Source organism: Aegilops tauschii, chromosome 3 (assembly GCF_002575655.3).
Source record: "Aegilops tauschii subsp. strangulata cultivar AL8/78 chromosome 3, Aet v6.0, whole genome shotgun sequence".
NCBI classification, from domain to species: domain Eukaryota; kingdom Viridiplantae; phylum Streptophyta; class Magnoliopsida; order Poales; family Poaceae; genus Aegilops; species Aegilops tauschii.
The window spans coordinates 201,183,270-201,195,385 of NC_053037.3; positions in this window are offsets into that span (position 1 = coordinate 201,183,270).

Here is a 12,116-nt window from a genome sequence, read left to right on the forward strand (position 1 = left end):
TCCTCTGCGCCTGATGGCGCCCGCCTGGCCATGGTCGTCATGGCTCACGTCATTGCAGCCTCGGGAGGCTCGGTACCTGTATAGAAATCTCCGCTCCTCGGGAGGCCGACTGGGGAGGCCACACCTCTGGAGGTCTTGGTGTCGTCCGCCTCGTGAAGCCAGGGCCCTCGCGAGGGTCTGGTCTTGGTGGCCTTGCTGCTAGGCCATACTAGGCCATCGAGGGAGCCATGCCGTGGGCCGCAGGCAGGCAAGCTTGGGTACCCTAGTTCCCAGAACACCGACAACTATCTTTGTGTCACCGTCGAACAAGTTCACCAAGTGGGCAGAAGTGACACCCGTGCGCACCCTCCCCGCCGGCTCGGCCGTCAAGATCGTCAAGGCCTCTCGAGGCCAGGGGCCCTCGTGAGCCAATGCGGCGCCCCCGACCGCATCGTTAACAACAACGACCCCCTGTTACAACCAATCTCTTCAGAACATATTGTGCTAACTTTGGAACGCATGTGGATCATGCTTTAGCGGCACACCCGCGAAGCAACAGCTAGGCCAAGCGCACAAGGGCAGACCAACCGTGCAACAATTCCTCGAACGCAGGTGGAGCACCAGAGGGTTCTGGAGGCTCGAGGGCCCTTCGAGGCCAGGAGGGCCTGCGAGGGTCCGAGGCCTCCTGGGTCATCACCGCCTGACATCAGGGGCCCCGAGGCCAGAGGACTCAGTAGGAACCTAGAAGCTCGCGGGGCGCTATCTAGGCAAGCTACGACCCATGTGGTGGTTCATTCGCGCCACCCGCTGGCGCCTGCGAGGTCGGAGACAAGGGACACTATGTTTACCCAGGTTCGGGCCCTCTTAATGGACGTAATACCCAACTTCCTGCTTCATTGACTTTGATGAGTATACGGGTTACAAGAGTTGATCTACCTCGGGATCCTAATGGCTAAATCCTAGATGTCTAGCCAGTATGATTTATCTTAGTCTCCATGGACTAACCCCTATGGTTTATATAGTCACTGGAGGGGCCTAGGTTTGTACAGAGTTGGTTTACAGGGAAAGGAAACTACACATCCGATTACCAAGCTTGCCATCCACGCAAAGAAGAGTCCCATCCTGACATGGGAGAAGGCCTTCTATCCTGTTTCTTCATGGCCCATAAGTCCGGCCCATGTCACATAGCCCGGACGCACGGGGGGCCCATAATCCAGGACTCCCTCAGTAGCCCTTGAACCATGCTTCAATGACAATGTGTCCGGCGCGCAGATTGTCTTCGGCATTGCAAGGCGGGTTCCTCCTCCAAATACTCCAAAGCTGTTGAACAAGAGAACTATATTCGGCTCTGTGTAACAGTCACAACCCTCAACCACAAAGGAAAAATACTTAAACAAAATAAGTCTTGTCTACTGATAGCTTTTTCGGCGAGACGTTACGTCTGGCCTTATTATTATTTTGAACCGTTTTGTGGCCTCCCGCTTCGCGTTTCGAGGCACAGCCTCTATTGACACGTGTTGTCAAAGTAGAGATCGTGTCCCCTTATTGCAGGATTCTCATCAATGCGGGTTTGGGTATTCCAACTGTGTCGTTCGCACGACCCCTAGGGAATAGGCGAGTTTTAAGGTTTGCGAGGGGGTGCTTGATATCCACTGCCTTTATAAGAGGATAAAGACCCATCTTTTTACCCCATGCCTTCTTCTTCCTCAGCCCTTCCATCCTCGAGCTCTAGCACCCAAGTTTCATTTTTTTCCATCCCCACCAAACACTCCAGCCATGTCCGGATCTGGATCGCAGGGCAAGTGGATTGCTTCCTCCGTCACGGAGAGGAACGTCAAGGAACTCTGGGAACAGGATACTTGGCCGCGAACATCACGCGTCGTCTCCCTGCCAAAAAGCAGATCATCCCTACTCCGGAGCCCAATGAGAAGGTGGTGTTTATCCCCCACTTTCTCCGTGGACTAGGGTTTCCCCTCCACCCTTTCGTCCGCGGCCTCATGTTCTATTATGGGCTAGAGTTCGACGATGTAGCCCCAAATTCCTTTCTCCACATATCAGCGTACAATGTCATGTGCAAGGCGCTCCTCCGCATTCCCCCACACTTCGGCCTATGGCTTAAGGTCTTCAATGTGAAGCCGAAAGTGGTCGATGGCAACACGCGGACTGCGGCGGCACCATTGTGAGCAAGCTGCCAACGTCACCTAGCCAAAGGGGGCCTTTGTGGAGACCGTGTAGGGATGGCAACAGGAGTGGTTCTACATCATGGAACCTCACGACACCACATGGGCCGCCACTCCTGAGTTTAAATCCGGAACTCCAATGTGGCTTGCATCATGGATTAATAAGGGCCTGGATTGGTCGTCGTCCGACAAGGTGATGATGTTGTAGAAGCGCATCAAGAATATGATGGAGAACAACACTAGTCTTGCTCATGTGATCCAGGTGATGCTTTTTCACTGGATTCTCCCCTGCCATCGCCGGCCTCTCCACATGTGGGTGTTCAATCTGGCTGGCCCTTGGACCCTGCAATGATTCTTTAGCACGACGCACGAAGATATCTGGAAGCTACTTTTTAAGGCCTGGAAGTCGTGGCCAGAGACGACCGAAGACATCGGCCTCGACTGCGCTCATCCGGCCACTCCAGTAAGTTTTCTAATTTCCAAACATAACTTCAATTTCTAAACCGAAGGGGTATGCCGAGCTGTCCATTCTTTCCTCCGGGCTGGACAAAGAAGGCGGAGCGGATCTGATGTCCGGCTCCGCTACCCGAAGACCTAGCCATTCCTCTACTAACGAGGATGCTGGTCCCGACGCTGTACTAGGCGCTGGAGAAGAAGGCCAAGAAGAAGGGCAAGGAGGCCAAAAGTGGCCTCCGCCATAAAGGTACTTCGGACGCGGTGTCCGGAGTTACCGAGGCTTTCACCTCCACGAGGGAGATGAATACGAAGAGGAGGAGGAGGAAGAGAGCAATTCCCCCCTCAAGGAGAAGAAGAAGAGGGCGGCCTCCGCAGATCCAGAGGTGCAGGCATCCAAAAGGGGGAAAATATCCCTTTTGGATTGCTCGGATTCGGATACCGAAGCCATCCCCCAGTGGCGCCCCAGGGCGAAGCCCCTGGCCGAATTGTAAGTATTGAAAGATACTATATATCTGGCCTTTTACAAATTGTAGGATAACATATCGTTTATGTATTTCAGTCCGGCCCATGATGTACCCCAACAATCATCGTTTTCGGGGAACTCTATGGCGCCGGATATGATGGAGAGGGAAACGCCTCCGCGAGCCTCTCCACCATATGTCGCGGATGACACCTAGGTGTTATCCCTAAGGACATATCCGGGCGAGGGAGAGGCGCGGAAGGCCACTGAAACGGCGCCAGAGGGTAATGCCTCGGCTGCCGAGAACATGGGGGGCACAACCCCAATGGAAACTAACGATGGGCGCCTGGACCAGTCTGTCCCCCAGCCAAATACCATTCCAAAGATCCATACGGCTCCGAAATCGAGCGAACAACCCCCTTTAAAGGAGGGGGAGTGCCGACTCCACCGGCGTCCTCCATCAATCCCGAGGCGCCGGACACTTTGAGGGAAGCACTTCACAATGCTTCTGTCATGGAGGAGCACCATACCATGATGGGTACGGTGGTTGAAAAGGTTCGGTCCAACAAAAGCGGGCTGAACGAAGCCTTCACCAGCCTGTTAACAGGCTTTGAGGTATGTGATGTAATATTCTTAGCTGCTTATTCATGTGCAAAAAATATGCCTGTGTATAGATAGTAGCCCCTGAGACTCTATCCGATTCATGGAAAAGGGCCGAACAGAGGATCAAATAATCGCTGGAGATAACATACTTTTCTATTTTGATAAACATGCTTCATTGTTAGCAGCTTCCGCCCACGCTGTTGAAGTTTCCAAGCTCAAGCGGAGGCTGAAGCAAGCTGATGATGAAATCGACCGCATTAAGAAGCGATGCGATGAGGCACAAGGTACGCTTTTAAAATATCCCTTGCAAGCCTTATTTGTAATGCAAGCTCACAGTTTAAGCTCATGTGCTGCTATGTGTATGATTGTAGGCAGCACGACCGAGGTCAAGACCCTCAAGAGTGCCCTTCCCGAAGCCAGGGAGGAGGCGAAGGCGAGCAAAGCTGCAGCATACAAAGTGGCTATGGATTTAACGGCCGAACAGGTTGCCCGCCGCCAGTATGACGAGAGGGTGACCGAGGTGGAGCAAGAGCTCAAGGACGCCACCGGCAAGTGCGAGTCCTTGGAGGAGCGGAATAAGGCCCAGGCCACCGAACTCTTCAAGGCTCTCCAAGAGGCCAAGGAGGCGCGGACCAAGTTCCGTGCGGCTCGCGAGGAGATCAAGCAAGCCAAAAAAATAGCGGCTCGTAAGCCTTATCTTTTATAGAGTATATTTGGCGGTCGGAGATATGTTTTGCTAAGTCGACTATGGAGTGCTCCAGACGCCTTTGCTGATCTCCCATGGAGTTCTACCGACGCCGCATAGCATTTCCGGACCCAAGAAGGGAACACGATGGAGAAGCTCTTCTGGTCACAGTGCCTGGCGCCGGAGCGGCCAGCGCTGCTAAACAACAAGATGATGCAGCTAGCGGAACTGCATCGGATGTCTGGTTTGGCCATGAAGGACATCATAGTCCGGCTATTGCCAGCTGGACCCATTCCTAGCAGCTAGTTCGTCCTGGTCAAGCAGCTCGGTGATGCCTTGCCCCGAATTGAGGCTGTGAACTGCTCGGCGTGCATAGAAGGTGCGCGGATGGCTTTTGCCCGTGTCAAGATGCACTGGGCGAAGATGAAGGCCGCCGTCGTGGTAGTTGAGGGTCCGCCCGGAGGCAAGGACCACCGCAAGCCTGAGCGCTATTTTGAAGACGTCCTAGAGGGTGCCTGTGTGATAGAGGGCCAATGCTCAAAGGATATTATGTTCGAGTGAATGTATCCGAACTGGCCGGGCGTTGTAATAAAAATCAGGGCTTTGTAATATACTTGTTCTTTTATCTGAAATATTTCCCTCCTGTGCGGCCATTTTTATTTCTGAAAGTTTGCCAGTCGTCGGCTTCAGCCCCCACGTAGATACTACGGGGGTGTTTGGAATAATGTTTCATCACTATTGACCCAACGTCTTGCTCCGTAGAGGAGGTGACTTATGTAGCGAACCAGGCAATCAGACTATGCGGCTTTAGCACTTTCACTTAGCCATAGGGGTTTGACGGTGGGGCTAAGAACTAGCCCCTGGTGCGCATGCGGCTGTCCAAAATGGGATTCCTAAGGCGTGTGACCGAGCTTGAAGATAGTCCTTCATATAATACGAAAAAAATCGCAAGGGATTCATATTAAGTCGCCTAATAGCTGACCAGCTCTCGCCGTACCATGACAGTCAGTTTTTGGATTTATCTTCTGAGGTGTTCGACCGGACAAACCAGAAACACAATCGCAGTAGTTCTCCCTTTACTATCTTAGCCGAACAATCGGAACGTAAGGTTGTAACCACAGGAGCCGAGCAACCCAACTATTTACCAAAGACATGATTCCGAGCCGATGCATATAATGCCATATTCGGGATGCTGAAGTATACTATAAAAGTGTTTGCCCTTCTTTTTTTTGACAATTATATGTGGCCGGATAGAGCCCCTGGCGATTTAAATCGTGCCTAGGTGTATATGCCAATCTGACGTAAAGAGGGAAGACAGATTAAGAAATGAGGTTGTGCTTATCGCGCCAGACCTGGTGGTCGTATCCTCGCATTGGTGCATGCCCCCTTGATTAATAGATTGATCTGGCTTGGCCTGCTCTATTGTCCAGGTCCTGTCGTAGGTCGTAGGTGTATCCCGGGGCCACTGTCTCTCCGCTTCTACGGCGGAGTGGTGCGGGCTGGTGTTCAGCATGAGTGGTCGGTCTGTCCCGTCCATGCGGTGGCCGGTCTGGTTCATCAGCACAGTCATGTCTTGCTGGTATAGGCTCGAGGGCCTCGTCATCAAATTGCGGTAGTAGCCGGCGCTTTGGATAACTCTTTGCTAGGGGTTGTAGGCCATATTCTTCGGCAGCTAGGACCTGGGTCCATCTGTCGTTGAGTGTATCATGTTCGGCTTGGAGCTGTTGCTGCTTCTTTTTTAGGCTTCTCGCAGTGGCGATTAGCTCGCGCTTAAAATGCTCCTGCTCAAGTGGTTCCTCTGGCATGATGAAGTCTTCGTCGCCGAGGCTCACATCATCCTCGGAGAGTGGTAGATAGTTAATATCTTTTGAGTCCTCCTTCCCGATCGGATCGTCAGGGTTAACTTGCCCCTCCTCCCAATCATCATGTTCAGATGTTGGTTTGACGGGGGCTTCAAGAGAGAAGTTTGGATGGGGAAGTGAGAGTCCATGGAGCTAGGCAGGGCAGGAGCCTCCTGGCCATGCTCACTTGACATGGACCTCGAGAGTTCGGAGCTGGTCTCCGGTGGCGAGTCCGGCTTTCCAATGACAGGGGGAGCCCAGTTCGACTCCGGGCTTGCCGATGACGCAGTCACCTCCGTATCTCCGGTAGTGAGCTCCATAATTGCAGAGAGTCCAGTGGGCTCTAAACTCCCATCTTCGGACCTGGTAGTCTGCTCCAGGTCTAAGGCCAGAGCGGTGGTCGGGCCCGCGAATCCTTCGAAGATCAAGTCTCCTCAGATATCAGTGACGTCGACGTCCTGGGAACTGGGGTGCCCAGACTTGCCTGCCTGCGGCCCATGGCGTGGCTCCACCAACGGCCTGGTACGGCCCAACTTTGGCAGCAACTACTCAAGACCCTCACGAGGGGCCAAGCCTCGCGAGGCAGACGACACCAAGACCTCCCTGGGGGCGGCCTTGCTAGGCTAGCTCCCGAGGAGCGGAGATATCTATGCAGGGGGCACCTCGCGAGGTTCACGTGACGTGAGCCGTGACGACCAAGGCCAGGCAGGCGCCAGCGGGCGCAGTGTACCAGTTTCCTCTTTGGTGCTAAAGAGGCAAGCGCAGGCGAGGAGTCCTGAGGCGTCAGGCAAAGGTTCCTTATCGGTGCAACAAGACCAAGACCAGCAGGACGGCAAGACGGAGGTCATCGCAGAGCCCACAGCAGCGTCACCACCAGAGCCTTTGGCGGGCGAAGACTACTTTTGTCAGGATAGCTTGTACTAGTTGTCTCCCTTCAAAATTGGTCGTTGTGGGAACCCATCCCGCCTACATTTGGGAAGAGGACCAGGGCCTCTGTAAATAGGACTAGCCACCACCGTAGGGAGATCATCTTGGATCGGATCCATTCCATCCTCACACCCACCAGCTCATCGAGCTCAAGATCACCTCTCCTCTGGAGGTTGTTCATCCACCGTACTAGTTCATCCTCAGCCCTCGAGGCAATCCACCACCACACTGGAGTAGGTTATTACACCACACGGTGGCTATCGGATGTGGGGTTCTGGCAAACCTTTAAGGTTCTAACACTAGGGTGCGCGCGAAGTCCTCCCCTCCTACTGATCTACGCCCTAGCTTGCTAAGATCTCACGACCGAACTCAACGAACTCACAACACAAAGAGACACGAGATTTATACTGGTTCGGGCCACCGTTGTGGTGTAATACCCTACTCCAGTGTGGTGGTGGTGGATTGCCTCTTGGGCTGATGATGAACAGTACAGAGGGAAGAACAGCCTCCTGAGGTTGAGGTATTCTTGTGCTTGGTTACTTAGCGGGTGAGAGCTGGGTGAACTGCTCGATGCCCTGGTCCTCTTTCCAAATATTGAGCGGGATGGGAGCCAACAACGGCGGGCAAATTTGAAGGGGGACAGCTAGTACAAGCTATCCTGACAAAAGTGGTATTCGCCTGCGAAACGCTCTGGTGGAGACGCCGTCTTGGGCTCCACGATGACCTCCGTCTTCCGTCCTCCTGGTCTTGGTATCGTTGAACCGATATAGCAACCTTTGCCTGATGCCTCGGTACTCCTCGCCTGCGCTGGCCTCCTTAGCACCAAAGAGGAAACAAGGACGCTACGCAAGCTGGCGCCCGCCTGGTGTCGATCGTCATGGCTCACGTCACGAGAGCCTCGTGAGGTTTGCCCCGCCTTGATATCTCCGCTCCTCGTGAGCCTGCCTGACTAGGCCACACCTGAGGAGGTCTTGCGTCATCCCCCTCGCGAGGCTTGGCCCTTCGTGAGGGTCTTGGATGCCTTGTTGATGAAGATGGGCCGTACGGCCTGCCGGCTTAGCCACGCCGTGGGCCGCAGGCAGGCAAGTCTAGGGACCCCTGTTCACGGCGGAGCCAAGGGTCAAGTACGAAGCACCGCGGGCCCCAAAAGCCTGCGGCCTTGGTTGACGCATGGCGGTTGATTGGACGTCGGCGTCTCCGCTTCCCCATGCTGCCCTTGAATCCGCCTGGCTATGCGGCCCCCGCATCTCCCACAATTATTCTTCCTTCGCCCACACCTGGCTCTTCCAATATCCCTTCTTCCTCAAGGCCCTGCTTTGCCCTTCCAATCTGAATTGCGCTCCGCCTGCTTCATCGCCATGGCGCCGAAACAAGCTGAAAAGGGGAAGAAACCTCTGTCTTTGCCAACTGGGCCTCCGTCCTTTGAGCTGGTGCTTGGCCGGCCTCGAGTGCTCAACGACGAGGCCTTGGACAAGGTGCGCCCCATGCTTGCCTCCAGCTTCAACGAGTAGGGAGAGACGGTGGCTTGGCCGGCGTCTCGCACTCGCGTGGCTCGGGCAGCCACTAAGGTCCCGATCTTCATAGAGGACCTCTGGGCTGGCCCGATTCCCCCTTTCTCCGCCTTCTTCAACGCAGTGCTCGAGCATTATCGGTTCCACATGCTTCATCTCGACCCTCAATCTGTAACCCTTCTTGCCGTCTTCGCCTTCCATGGCCCTCCTCCACCATTTCTTCTCATTGCATCTGACCGGTCCCCGACAGAGCTCGGGGTGCGTGGGCTTCCAGGCCGTGGCCGCGACTGCGGGCGCGGGGATTGACTTCGAGCTTCCTTCATCCACGAGCGAGTTCCGCATACGATGGGTGTTTGTTGACGCCGGCGTGCTCAACGCTCTGCTCCAAGTTCCGGCGGGGCCTGATGTTTCGAACTCCGGCTGGGGCCATCAGAAGCTCACGAGCTCCCGCCTTGCCCCCGTCTGGGCCAGGCTGAGGTGGTTGAAGGATCTCGGTGTGACTGCGCTCATGGTGGTGAAGGAGTTCGTCAAGCGTCGAGTCGCTCTTCTTCAGCACCACTCCCGCCCGATGTGGGACTTGCTCCGCAGCCAGGACCACATGAGGTTTCAGGAGGGCTTCCTCTAGCGATGCGGCAAACGGTGCTCATGGTCCTATTGGGTGTCCCTCTGCCAGATGAGATGCCCAGGAATAGCTGCCTGTTGTACTGCTGCGAGAACAAAGTCGCATTTGCCCCGAGCATGCCTTCCTTTGATGATTGGGGGCTGCCCCCAATCGGCCTGGTGGGATCCCGCAAGAACCCCGTCGTCGTGGTTCCCTTCCTCGCCACCGGCGCCAAGCTCGCCCCAGGTGACGGTGCGGGAGAGCGAGCTTCGACGGGGGCCGGTGGCTTGAGTGCGGAGGAGCACATGCCGAGTGGTGATCCTGGGGCGTCGTCCTCGGGGCCTGTGACCCCCCTCCTGAGGCATCGGTCGCTGAGGAGACGCGGCATGCGGCTCCCGAAGCCAAGGCTCTAGGAGCCTCGGGAGGTTGTGGTGAGGTGGCCCTCGGCTGTTCGCCACAACCGGGCACCCCTGAAGCCATCCCTCTCAGCTCTTCTTCGGCCTCGCCGCGCACCGGCCGTCATGTCCAGCACTTCGGCCGTCTTTGTGTGGACTTCGAGGAGCTGCGTAAGAGGAAGGGATCCCCCAGCGGTAGCAATATCTTCGGGGCGTTGAAGCGACGAAAGTACATCGCCATTGACGCGTAAGTATCATATTGCCATGGCTTCTTGCGTGTGGTCTTCTTATCCTAACGTCTGTCCTTCAGGGCTCCTTCCGTTGAAGCTGTTGCGTCTTCTGAGACGTGGCCTCCTCCTTCATCAACTCCCCCATCGGCCTTGAGCGTTCCTGGTCTGCCTGCCGCCCCTGGAGCAGGGTCGTTTGGGGGAGCATCTCCGCCTTCGTGGCGCGCTGAGCCAGCGGCTTGGCCACCCCTCCCCCACGATCTGGCGTGGAGCTTGGCGGGCGTGCCCAAGACTCCTCCTTTGCTCATGGATAGTAGCTGGTTGGCTTCGATCTTCGGTTCCTCTTCAAGCAGCGAGACCCGATCGGCTTGGGCTCCTCGCGAGGACGGGCTGACGTCAGGTGCGGCATCAGCCCCCAGCCCCCTGCCGGGAGCTGGCGCGCCACTTGGCGCACCGCCCGCAGCCCCCGAGGTGGAGGACGAGGTGGGTCGAGCGTTCGAGCTCGAGTGCGGGCGGAGCATAGTTCGTCACGAGCTCTTCCAGGAGGCGATGGGCGCGAGAGCCGACTTGGTGAAGAGCTCGCGGGTGTCGACTCGCGCCTTGAGGCTGAAGGTCTCCGGCTGGTGGAGGAGCGGCGCAAGCTGAGGGTGGCCATCAACCTCGGTCGCTATCAGCGCGACCTTGAGAATGCGAAGGCCGAGGCGTCCCTCAAGATCGCCCATGAAGCCCGTTCGCGAGCCTTGGAAGAGGCTTGCGAGGCTGACCACCGTCGCGAGGCTGCGGAGGAGCACGCATGGGAGCTCCAGGCCTGGAGCGCGTCCCTTGAGCAGCAGGTGGAGGTGTGCAGGGCCGCTTCTGCATCGCCGAGGGGGACGCCCGCGGAGGATGAGGAGGTCTGGAAGCGCGATGAGGCGCTGGCCCTGGAAGCCATGGAGCACAGCCTCGAGCTCGAGCGACTAGTGACGAGGGAGCGTCAAGTTGCTCAAGCAGAAGATGCTGTCAGGGCTCGAGAGGCCAGAGTTGAGGAGGAGGTCAATCGCCGGGTGGCCGAGGTTCGCGCAGACCTGGAGAGTAGGTACGACCTGAAGCTGAAGCTCACGGGTACGGAGGATGCAGGCAGGGCCGCCGCCCTCAAGCCCAGGTTGGATGAGACTGAGAGGCGTGCGGAAGCCACGGCCGCCACCCTGGTTACGGCGCAGGCGCACTTGGCCTCCGCCTGCCGAGCTGCGTTCCCGTCGGAGGCAGGTTGATGGCGCTGAGGCCGTCGCACGGCAAAACACGAAGGAAGTGCTCCAGCGACGAATGCTGGAGCGCGAGCATGCCCCTATGCTTCAGGATCTCCGGAACAGGGCCAATACCGCCTTGGGCCATATTTGCGACATGGATGTACCGGCCCCTCACTCGAATGACAATGCCAGCCACCTGACCTTCTTCACCGAGGTGGTGACGCGCCTGGAGGCTCGATCTGCCAGAGCTCGCCAGCTTGTGGAGGAAAGGGGGCGTGGCCTGCTTGAGCGCGCTTTCTCCCGTGTCTTCAGCCACCTTCTGAACGCCGACCCCAACTTCGATTTCGACGCCGCCATCGCCCCCGTACCCACGGCCGTCCAGGGCGGCCTGGCGCATTGGGTCGAGGACAATATGGACGCGTTGTTCAGGGCCTTCACTTCGGAGGATGACGCGGTGGTGGTCGTCGCAGACGAAGGCGACATGGTTGACGACGGCGTCGGGGGCGTCGCCGACGGCGACAACGATGCCGACGAAGACGATGATGACGCGAGTGGTGCGTCCGCGGGTGATGTAGCGAGTGACATTTCTGGCTGATCCCATGTTCTCCTGTCGTTTCACCCTGTACACAAAACTCGGGCGTGGCCCTTGGAAAACTTGTAAGAGCATTTTGAGAGGGGGAGCCCCTCATGTAATAAATTGCAGTTTTTACTTTCCTATGCGATTTGAGTATGTGTCCTCGTGAACTCGTGAATCCGGGGGCGAGTTTTCCGTCGTGGTTTACCTTAGTCAGCGCTAGCTTTGAGCTGGGTCGTGAAGCAGCGAGTTTCTGAGAATCCTGCGGAGCCTATCGCCCCGTCTGAAGGGGCCCCGCAAGAGGTGAGCACCAGCCGCAGCACTGGCGCGCGCTCGGCGAGCGTGCGCTTCATGCGTCCAGCTCGCGAGGAGCTCGTGAGGGAAAAGCGACGGACATGAGTACCAGACAAAACAAGATCCAGAAGGCAAGAAATGGCTCGAATGAGAAAAG